General features: G+C 34.8%; 1 protein-coding gene and 1 long non-coding RNA gene across 5 annotated transcripts in view; both read right to left on the bottom strand.

Annotated features, from left to right (window-relative positions):
* The window catches only part of uif (sushi, von Willebrand factor type A, EGF and pentraxin domain-containing protein uif), a 330,814-nt gene that overhangs the window by 280,936 nt on the left and 37,602 nt on the right, over positions 1-12,276 (bottom strand). The window lies entirely within an intron of this gene.
* Positions 4,303-10,820, bottom strand: LOC145663194 (uncharacterized). Its single transcript, XR_014127160.1, has 2 exons — positions 6,537-10,820; positions 4,303-6,504 (listed from the first exon to the last, which is right to left on the bottom strand). It is a non-coding gene; the product is annotated as an uncharacterized LOC145663194 (long non-coding RNA).

The following is a 12,276-nucleotide window of genomic DNA, read 5'->3' as shown; positions in this document are numbered from 1 at the left end:
TTATTTCATTCTCGAAAGAACAAAGATCCAGTTTTTCGCTCGTACAGAAAAACAAAACAAGACCTACATAATTAAAACATCTTTCCAATTGATTTTCTCTTCTTCAATTATGAACCAAATGTTAGATACAGCAGGAATAAAAAAAACATCTAAAGACGTTAACAGAATGTGAATTGATGCAAAATATTTGGTTAGAAATAGGTCAGAGATTATATACGTATATTTAATAGTGATTTCTATATGTACACACTTTGCAGAGTAAAATAAGCCATTTAGTTTCGATTTTACAAGTCTGGATGAAATTAAATAGCACCATGAAGTAAATTCTGAAATTGTATTGAAGCAAACAGTGTAGCTATCCAATAAAAATTGGATAACACAAAATAGTTATCAAATCCGTTTTACATATTTCAATGTTTTAGTTAATAGTAACATGGTATCTATTGAGAAAAGGATAGGAACATGTGTAGCTCCAGCTCCGTTACTAAAGTAGCTCCTTCAATTTGCTAGCACGAGCACACTCGAAATTCGACGATTAGCAAGAAGTGGGCTGAGCCAAACCGAGTACATTAACGTTCGTAACTTGTTTCACCGACGAATTTTAGGACAGGGCGAATATATTCGAATTCATCAAATATAATAATAATCATCATCATCATAGGTATTCTGTCATTATTGGCAGGTCATTTGTCACAATTGACAAGCTTCCATGCTCCACGGTCTTCCGCTAACCTCTTCGTTTTCGCGTATGAATTTTCTGTTTTGATATCGTCCATTAATGGTAGTCTTCTTCGCCCTCTCCTTCTCTCTCCTGCCACCAGACCCTCTAGCACGTCCCTCATGATACAGTCCCTTCTTAGCCAATGTCCCAACCAGTTTCTCTTCTTCTTCATAATATCTAATATTACTTTTGTCTCCTCCACCATTTCTAACATGCTCTCATTCGTTTTCTGCTCGATCCAGCTAATTCTCTCCATTCTTCTTCACACTCACATTTCGAAAGCCTCCAGTCATTTGTAATCATTTTTATGTAATGTCATGTTTCTGACACCATACAGTACCATACTCCACACGATACATTTTATGTGTTTTTTTTTCTCAACTCCATATTCAAAGTCCCATAAAATATTATTTTCTTCCTTCTTAAAGGCTTCTTTCGCCATTCCTATCCTTGGTTTTATTTCATCTTCACACTTCATATCATCACTAACAATACTACCCAGGTATTGAAAAGTAAACACCTGTTCTATTTTCTCCCCTCCTACTTCTATGTTTGACACCGATCGCTTAGACACGGTTTAATTTGTTTCTCCCTCTTCATACATATGCATATACATTAAAATTCAACTGCAACTTCATCTACAAATCTAGACTCATCTGGAAGTGTCTCAATATCTTCATGTAGTATTAAAAAAAAAGAAAAAGAAAAGAAAAAGAAAAACAATTGTCTTTTGAGATTTATTTCATATGGCATTAAAACATTACTGTGAATTTTTACAACATACTCAATAAATGTTGACGAACCAGAATTCATTATCCCAAGCTATAAACTAATAACGCACAAGACATGCAAGAAAGCGTTTGTAACAGTCCCGTGGGATGTAGGCTAATGAAATACCGACGCATCTGGTCCAGCCAGCTTCCATTTACATTGTATGCGTCCCCTCCCTTCAAAAAAAGAGAAGAAAGAAAAGTGAAATGTTCACGGGCACACTCCATACTCTCTTTGGGATGCTTCAACAGGTGACGTTGTGTGCACTTCCATCTTAATCAACAAAATGGCTGTCGGTCTTCTCTTCTCACGCTTTTCCCTCCTTTTTTTTAATTTGTTGATTGTTGCCAGATGCAACAATGGGAATCTCTTCCCACTGCCATCAATGATAAGTGAGTAAGCTTTTCAAACAGACAGAGATTAGATTACTTAAATAATTTCTACTTAAAAGCAAATCATATCAATTAATACTTCGTTGAAGATAACGAAGCAAAGCTTTGTAAAAAAAAAAAAAAAAAAAAAAAAAAAAACCTGCAAAGTAGGTGACCTTGTTGTAGAGTTTCTTTTTGATTCATCTGAATTCTTTTAATTTTGATTATACATTTTTCACAATTCTTACTTTTTCATACTGAATGTTATATATATACTGGTACACCTATGAAAGCTACTTCTTGGGCCGTTTTATTGATAATAGTGACGTCGGGTATGTTTGGAGATATCGTTACATCCATTCTAATTTCTCGAGTTTGTATTTATAATTTTCAAGTACTGGACTCAGTGGCGGATATAACCTGGGGCCGGGGAGCCTAATCCCCCCAGTTTTTAGTTGACAAAAATAATTTAACTTATTATTTATATATTTTTGACAATGTATAGTAAAGTCATGATATACTTATCGTAGTCTGGGGTCTGGGTGCCCCCCTCCCCAGTTTTCAATTTCTAGATCCGCCTCTGACTGGATTTGGCTGGTATTTGTAGTATGGCTTAGTACCAGTGGTTAGTTACACATTATGTACCAAAAACTGGTGAATACTCTTTGCTACATTGTTGTGTCTTTTCAGATAGTCTGCGGATCCATTATACGGCATGAGCCTGTAATGTGTTCATCCTGATGTGTCTCCGCATTTTCTGAATTTTTTATCCGGTATTTCTTGTTTCAGTATGTATTTACAGTAGTTTCGGGTTGGTATCACTTGATCCTGGATGGCCATCATAAATTCTACTATTTCAGAAAAGACTTACTATTTATTATTATCAGAGGCGGTGTAGCGCCGCAAGAACCCGTCAGGGGTTCGAGCTCAAGCGGAACCACCGGTAGGATTTTTCTAATAACAATCTGATCTTGATAAGGTTACACCCGTCCTTGCGTGAAAGGCAAAAGGCTCGTCAAACAGTCGCTTCCTCAATATTACAAAATATTACGAGGTTCTTGAGACAGTATCAAAGTAATAAACTCAATTAATACGAATAAATAATAATTCTCTGATCACACCGATAGCAGTGGTCTGGACAGGGAGTGGTGTGATTTATGATATTAAGTCTGAGACGACGGTCTCAGTACGAGAAGGGTCGTTCAAGCCAAGAGTGGCACAATAATTCCATAACCCGACAGAGGTTACATTACAATATCACCGAGAGATACTTAGTACTTAACTGTCCGTCGGGATGTTCACTTAGACATCTTAATAGTTAATGAGATACATAGAAGAATATCTATAATTATCGTCTGGCCACACAAGTGGCTAAAAGAATCACTTACAGGTTAGTACATCAAACAGAGAGAGGGAGGCGCAATAACTCCTTAACCCGGCAGGGGTTATATTGCAATTTTACAGAAAGATATTTAGTGTTAAACTGTCCGCCGTGATGTCTACTCAGATACATTATTAGTTAAAGAAATACATAATAATATCTATAATTTAGGTATGGCCACGCAAGTGACTAATAGAAACACTTCTAAATTTATAAATCAAAAGAGAGAGGGAGGTCAAACACATCCCGCTATAAATGATGACATCACGAGGGGCGGACTAAACAACAAAGTAAAAGTGCGCCTCGTTAGTATTGACAGGGTTCAAGCAAATGGGCAGTTACAGCAGTTAGGTTAGTTGAACGACCAAACGATTAGAACCAAGGATCATTTTAATTCTATCAAGTGATTTACTAGGGCTTAAGAATATCCATTTATATACTAAATATTAAGCCGATTGAGGAAGCGACTCCCCTTGGTTAAATGAATTACTACATTACAAAGAACATATTGAAAAGCCGCAAGGATAGGAAGTCGGTTCGTTGAGATGAACAAACGAGTAAGGAACACATGATTTACACTAAGAGGCACTTTCCTACCAAAGCCCTCTTACACTATGCACTGGCGACACACAACACTACTGCAAATCAAATTACACATTCTAATCACAGATGACGCAATTAACTCCTTCACTACATTAATCTCTTGGAGTTGGCAAACTAGTAGCGGTAGTTGATAGCCCGAGCGGATTGGCTGAAAAGATGTTACTCTTACCTGTGGATGGTTCAGAGAGGAGGTCGGCATCTGGCATCTCTGTCGGGACAGGATCTTGACTTACCAGGCTCATTGGTAGTCCCTTGAAAGGGGGACGGAGGTCCCCAGGAACAGACAGAACTAGGATCTAGAATATCAGTAGATTTACTCTCACGACGATCCACTGTAAGGTGTCTTACCACTTAATCGCAGTGCGTGATCTTAGCGGAGGCGTCTCTCAATAGAATAGAGAGATAGAGGATTTTATATGGTCTGTTATAGTAATAATAATATGGAAGCAGTATGATTATGTTGCGAGTTATTTATTATGAAAGAGTTCAGTTTATTTACAGACCATAATATCAAACATTAAATTGGATCACTATAATTTACTAAGCAAGATTCAGTTACAGGTTTCTACATATCCACAATTTGTACACACAGGTGTGACGACGTCCAGGAAACAGTTCAACGAAATTAGGGCGAAGTAGTTAATTTAGTCTATGGAAGAATTTAAGTCTTGAGTAAGGGTAAATGGCTCTCTGGAGAGCTAAGAAAGAAACAGTACTTACTCACAATACACAATATCAATTCCAAGAAGTTGGCGTGGAAACGGTCAGCACGCCTGATAGTAGACGCAGCACAGTTTGGCTTTTTATAACTTCCTAGACATGAACTTCACTGTACGGCACTAGGTAACATTATTAAGTTACCACTAAAGTAATGAGAGGCTCTCTCTTTCTCTCTACAAAGAGTGCAGAGGACGGCCCCCCCCCCTGAGGGGAGAGAGAGAAGCACGGACTATGTGCTCTTCGGATGTTCGGCGGTAATTGACCAACCGAAAGATCATCCTCGAGGTTTTATGTGTCAATCTAAGATGACTCAATGTTACCACAGATTGTGCAATCGTTTAGAAAAATTTCTTTAGAATCTGGTTGGATGTAAATGATGTAATGGTTCGGAACACTTGGTAAATTCTGATTGGCTAGAGGTGATATCATACTACTTATGATAGGCGCGCGACATTTCTGATATCGTATAGAGTTTCCAGAACGCACACACCTTCACAAGAAAAGAAAAAAAAATACAGATATGGGTTCCAACTAAAACCAGTTAAAATTACACAACATTATACAAGGAAAGGGTGACACAAGTCCCTTACTAATAATCGGTTCAAGGGTCAATCTAGCAGCTGCGAAAGTATGAAGTCAGCGCTAAATATAGAATAAGGAGTCATATCAGAACTAAGACTCTAAGAGGGTTTGGTAACATTAATATCAGAGAAGTTGTTTTAAAGGGGAAAAGAGAGAGAAAAAAAAAGAATAATCTTATCGTCTCGTAGTTGGTTGGGAAGGGTGTCTGGAGCAGAATGCGACAGACATCTATTTCTGAATACCTCTCGGCTTCCAAGAGTTTTTAAGAAATAAAGTTGTTCCTCTAGATTAGTAAGTGAAGAAATTTGAGAATAGATCTGGGTGATACTCACATAGCAATTGATTTACACAAGTTCTCGTAGGTTATACAAGGGAGAACTTTGTCGTGGAGTACAGGGTGTTTGCAAAAACACCGCAAAAAGTTTGGTCGAAATTTTAGCCACGACATTCGACGCCCCTTGGGAAAGAAATTTTGTACTTAATGTTAGAGTGAAGTTAACAAAATTTCGTTACAGAGTCATATTTGGATTGGAAATGAAGAAAAATTTAAGTGAGTTGGAAACACTGTTAACTACTATTAAACTATCTGCAGGGTTGGCAACACTACCTTGAAATAATCAGTAATGTAAAAATAGTAAGAAATTGTTGAAAGGGGTTTGCAACACTGCTAAATACGAAATTACATAAGATTAGGATCATGATTACAACTTCGAGAAAAACACTTACGTAACTAATACATAGATAGATATGATGATAGAAATAACTTTTAAAACACTTATCTAAGCTAAAGTATATATACAAATTTATACTAGGTAAAAGATGTATAAAAGGTCAGAGTGAACTCATAATATCACACTGACGATACACATATTATCAATATCAACTAAAATTTAAACTATATGTATATATATATATGTGTAGTTGGACCCATCAATTACAAACACATACACAATAAAATTTATCATTAGTAACTACCTCAAACGACAATTATACATATATTAAAATGGCTACAATAATATAGTATCAATATAGCAATTTTACAAGATTAATATCGGTTACGATTATTATATACACTCACTATCTACAACAATTATTTAGATATAAAATCTCGATTGTGAGTGAATCACAAATTTCAGAAGTTACTACATGACTCTACAAATGGTTATATACGTATAATACAAAGAATTCCCTAGTTGGTACGATTTGTTCCTACATATTTACAAACTAAGTCTTGTCTATAAAGATATACAAAGATTAACAAGGCCAATACAACATGATTTCATATAACTACATTATACCTATTAAAACATTATAGCGAGGGATAACACAAAAGACCTCAATTATATACAGTACACCTGTAAAGATATATATATATATTTTTTTTTACACAGTTTTTATAGTTATTATTATGATACGAGTTCCTATATATACAAATGATATACACGTATGTAAAGAAAATAGATGACCCATACTAAATTAATATAATAAGATATTAAACCCAAGGAACACGCGATTATGCTATACAAATCAATTATAACTACATATGGAATATATATAGATAATAAATATTTACACGTATATATATATTTTTTTTTTTACTAACTCTACAATCATTCACGATAGTTGTATTTTTAACCTATCTGGACATTCAAGGAACTGCACATTTCCTAAACGGAATTTCCACTAGGTATATATATAGAATTACTAAATTTAAAAAAGATTTAAGTGACTTCTGTATGATTAAAAGTACAAGAATCAATTACCTAAAAATTCTAGAGATTATAAACACTACACAGAATCGCAAGATTACCGTATACAGAAGATAACTACATTAGTTAATGAAGGATTTATTTCATTTTTTTTTTACTATTATTATATGTAAATTTTCTTTTTATCTACGTTTTGTTTTTCGATACTTTAATTAAAATTTACACATTATCACAGACTCCAAAATTGTCAAAACAAACCATTAATTATACGATAAGAAAGGGAGCCAGTTTGTTTTTTTTTTTTTTTTTTTATGTCCCTCTAGTCTTTACTCAAAATTAGGTCACTGGGACTCCCTGAGGTCGAAGGTTATCCACTACCGGAGGGTAGTTGAGAATTGACACTCAGATGTTTTCTTTTTTTTTTTTTTTACTACTACACTCCACGCTGAGGTCAGGGTGGTGTGAAAAAAAGAAATTATACTACAGCCCTGTCTGGTAAGGGTCTGGTTTTTCTTTTAAACAAAGAACGGCCAAAAGAAGAATTTCTACGTTTTCATACAAGCTTTCGAATGAAATGAAGGCTGATTTCTTTTAGCGCGAAAGGGATAACTAGAACATATATATATATTTTTAAACACTTTATAACATTCATCCCTTAAACAATTAGAATTCAGTACGGGACAGCGTATGAATGTTTCAAAATGAACCCTTTTTAAATAACATTTATATGGAACACGACTCAATACAGGGTGTTCATAAACTAGATGGCAATTCTACAGTTACGTCTAAAAAATACCTAAATTACAACATGACGCAAACGACCAATACACAAGATCAATTATTCTCTAAACTTTCAACATTTTCATTTAGCAATATGCCAATTAATGCGTGGTTCAATATTATTGTTTAGTGACTATTGTCACGCAGTTGAACGAACGCTTAATTAAATCAATCAAGTAAATCATCTCAATTTATAGAATGAACTGCTACAAATAATTAATCGATAAAAGAGGTAAAGTTACAATATAGAACTTTAAATCAACATATATTTAATTGTACTATTCGCACAGAGGTACTTCGCTTTTACGTCATTCTATTAACAAAGGAACCAATATAACTGAAGTACTGACGTTTAGAAGTGAATAAATTTAAATATAACTTCAGGCAACTATCTTGTTGCCTTACTATGATAACAACTACCTTTTACAGTAAAATATTGATACCCTTCAATTGGTAGATCTTAATTTCAACCTGGATATTCACCAAAAATTCATATTAATTATATCATATAGAAGATATCAAAATACAATTATCATATACATTATAACGTATAATATATCAAATGCCATTATCATAATTATTAGAATGTATATTCACGTTAGAATATTATTACAATTACAGCTTAACAAGTCTATTCCTAGTAAATACAATAGTCAATATATCCAAATGATAAAAATAGAATGTGCCACAACCTTATAGAAATACAATCGAACGGGAATAGACTATAATTACTTAAATACATTTAAGAACAATTAATACAATTCAACGAGAATTCCTTACAGGAGACATGATGTCGACTCTTAGATACAAATTAAGTTGGCACTCGGACGGCAGGAGGCAAGAGAGGTATAATAAGAATTACTTTTAGCCTATCATCTAATATTAACTCATATGACCCTGGGACTTACATTTACTTCGCATTTATTCATAACTTTAACTTTGAGGAATTTAACCGCGTATTTAAATTTTAGAGACCTTTTGGGATATCTAGATGCACAAAAGAACGATTTATCATTTCAAATAGGAGACAAGAAAGAGTTTATATGCAATTACACAATTACAAAATGATCAACAATGCACTTATTTTCTAAACAGGGCGGCTGTATCTGACATTTAGGCCCGATAAGGATTTCATTCTAGAAAATAACTCGATTCCTGGACTTGCAAAAACATTTCTTTTACTCATGATATTATAACATCACTAAGTTACTCGGAAGCTAGAAAACATAACAATACTTGATACATCGGACAAGTGAATTTAATTATCTCTTCGGACAACCTTAGGTTTTTTAAGGACTCGTGTCTGGACTCATTAGGGAGCAAGAGTGCTCAAAAAGGATTAGGTCTACACAAACGCACCTTTGATTAGATTAGGCACTCGCGAGCAAGAACATTTATGACCATTAAAATACAACATTAGCTTCCAAACATATCATTACCATCTCGAAAAGCACATAATTAAAACTTTAACACCATAGGGTGTCTTTCGAACGAAACACTGGGCTTCCTTCCGAAAGAACCAAACATTCTCTGGTCGTTCGTTAGTAAACAGAACGATAATAAACAGCTTCGGGACCTAGGGGGTCCATGTCGACCTGGGATGTAATAGGAGGGTCCCGTACCTTTAAGGGGGTAAGCCTTCTCAAAGATCCGGCTTAACATCCTTACAATTACGCGGACGCACCATTATACAATAAGGTCGATATAACAGAGGATCCACATCAGAGATTGCGCGATTCTCAGCTAATACAAGCGATAGAAACAAGCGGCAATTTTCTGAAACGACCAATTTACGCTTTGGGGCTGATAATTATAGTTAATTATCACGTTTGATGGAATTGGTACAATAAGATCGATTCAACGGAGTATAATCATCAGAGATTGCGCGGTTCTCAGCTAATACAAGCGATAGAAACAGGCGGCAATTCTCTGGACGACCAATGTACGCTTTGGGGCTGATAATTATAGTTAATTATCACGTTTGATGGAATTGGTACTCCTTTTAGGAAAGGGAATTGACACATCCTAACCTAATCTATACTCCATGAATTATTACTGGAACAAGGGAGAGGTATGATCACCGTCTCAATATTTTCCGACAGGGTGTCTCCCAACGACACGTTCCAAAATTAGATAGCTCGCTAAAATTTACAAAATAATTACACAACTCGAGGCATTAGCACTCGGCAAGGAATAGCAAAATTAATAACAATACTACAGAGCACGGTTTTACGTCCTGAACAAATGAAATTATTAACACAATGACTACGGTCGAATTTGTCGTGACCGGAAGGTAATAAATTTATAGATAATGCAACTTCTGACATAATGAATAAGAAAAGATTCATTGACTAATAATGTCTACTAATAAATTATTTAAACGTCTCCTTAATTAATAACAATAGCTAAGCACAAACGGAATTATTAGGATTAATCTTTCTACTACATTAAGTTCACGTATTTCTTCCTTAATAAAACAGCCTTACACTGGCAATTAAAATTTACAAGAGCTTTATTAAAATTACAAAACTTTGATGCCATGGACTTCAAAAGCAATAACGCATATCCTAATACTTTACGCTCTTATCATTCAATCAAAATACAAGGGATCTCGCGGTTTTTGAATACAGGGTACTATACTTCGGGGGTGTCCCACATTAGTGTTGTCTTTATTCAAACACGACTTAAAATAATAAAATAACGAGTTAGGATTAATATTACAACAACTTATTAAGAATGGTCTCTACTTAAAACAAATTACTAACTGAATTTATTGCCCTTTTAAACTTTCAATCTTGGTATACTTAATCCTCTCATAATTAACAAAAAGCACGTCCATTCATAAACAATAAAATTAAATTGGCCTCCAAGAAAAATTAAAAATAATTTGAAAACTTCAAAATCACAATAATGAATCTCATTATGAACTTTTACTGAGAAACGAAACATATTAAGGCTTTAGTTCGTATAGTTCGTGTAAGGAATCTCTTTAGCACCTAACATAATATTTAATTTACCACTAACGCTGAGAAGCCAGTCGGGGAAAGATCAAGAATTTACCCACAATCAAAGAACTAACAACGCGTGAGTATAAGGACTCACAGAATGAAAATTTCAAAATAAATTTCAAAATTTCAATGATGTTTGTTTTGACTGACTTGTACATTAATTACACAAGCAGAATTTGAGTACTTGGAGTTCCTACACCAGCCTTACGACTGATGATTCTTGAAATGAATCTCGCGAAAATCCATTGCAAGAATCGAACTCAGAATACGTTGAGAAGCTTTGAATACAGAACGGAATAGCTTTCATCTCGATAGGTGAAGAAGAAAGTCTCCGTCCCGCATTTGGCGCCATAAACCTTCTCAAGGTATTGTGTTGATATTTTCTCCCTACAGTTTTTTGAATACTAAGGCAGTACACAACCGAGGAATGCTAACCAACACATTTCCTTTTTCTCGCTTTTTCTTTTCACAAAATATATAGATATATATATTTTTTTTTGTTTTGCCCAGCTGGGGAAACTAACAGAGAACAGATGTTTTCTCTCTGTGTTGAAGAAAAAGGAACGAACTATTCTTTTGATATATGGACTGTTTCTTTTTCCTTCCCTCATTGACTTCTCTAGAACAAGCAAAATGATAGCTAAACTTTCAGGGTAGAAGGGGGCATTTGCCCAACGCAACACATCAACACAAAATGTTTACATTTAGATTTAAATTTCGAGCAACTTAATAGGAAACCTGTCATTTCAATTAACACAATTTAAACATTAAATTATACGTTACTCATCTAGAATATAGATGTGACCCTAAGCAAACAATATAACACAATGAAAGTAATAATATAAATAACTCCTGCTTTGTCATTTACAAACGCAACATAAGATGATATAAAACAATACCAATTAACACATTTTTAGATGACGAGCTAATAATCGAATCTCACTGCTGAGCACCATTTATGTAGCGCCGCAAGAACCCGTCAGGGGTTCGAGCTCAAGCGGAACCACCGGTAGGATTTTTCTAATAACAATCTGATCTTGATAAGGTTACACCCGTCCTTGCGTGAAAGGCAAAAGGCTCGTCAAACAGTCGCTTCCTCAATATTACAAAATATTACGAGGTTCTTGAGACAGTATCAAAGTAATAAACTCAATTAATACGAATAAATAATAATTCTCTGATCACACCGATAGCAGTGGTCTGGACAGGGAGTGGTGTGATTTATGATATTAAGTCTGAGACGACGGTCTCAGTACGAGAAGGGTCGTTCAAGCCAAGAGTGGCACAATAATTCCATAACCCGACAGAGGTTACATTACAATATCACCGAGAGATACTTAGTACTTAACTGTCCGTCGGGATGTTCACTTAGACATCTTAATAGTTAATGAGATACATAGAAGAATATCTATAATTATCGTCTGGCCACACAAGTGGCTAAAAGAATCACTTACAGGTTAGTACATCAAACAGAGAGAGGGAGGCGCAATAACTCCTTAACCCGGCAGGGGTTATATTGCAATTTTACAGAAAGATATTTAGTGTTAAACTGTCCGCCGTGATGTCTACTCAGATACATTATTAGTTAAAGAAATACATAATAATATCTATAATTTAGGTATGGCCACGC

Source organism: Thermobia domestica, chromosome 10 (assembly GCF_964235325.1).
Source record: "Thermobia domestica chromosome 10, izTheDome1.hap1.1, whole genome shotgun sequence".
Taxonomy (NCBI): domain Eukaryota; kingdom Metazoa; phylum Arthropoda; class Insecta; order Zygentoma; family Lepismatidae; genus Thermobia; species Thermobia domestica.
This window is presented reverse-complemented; position numbering and strand designations above follow the sequence as displayed.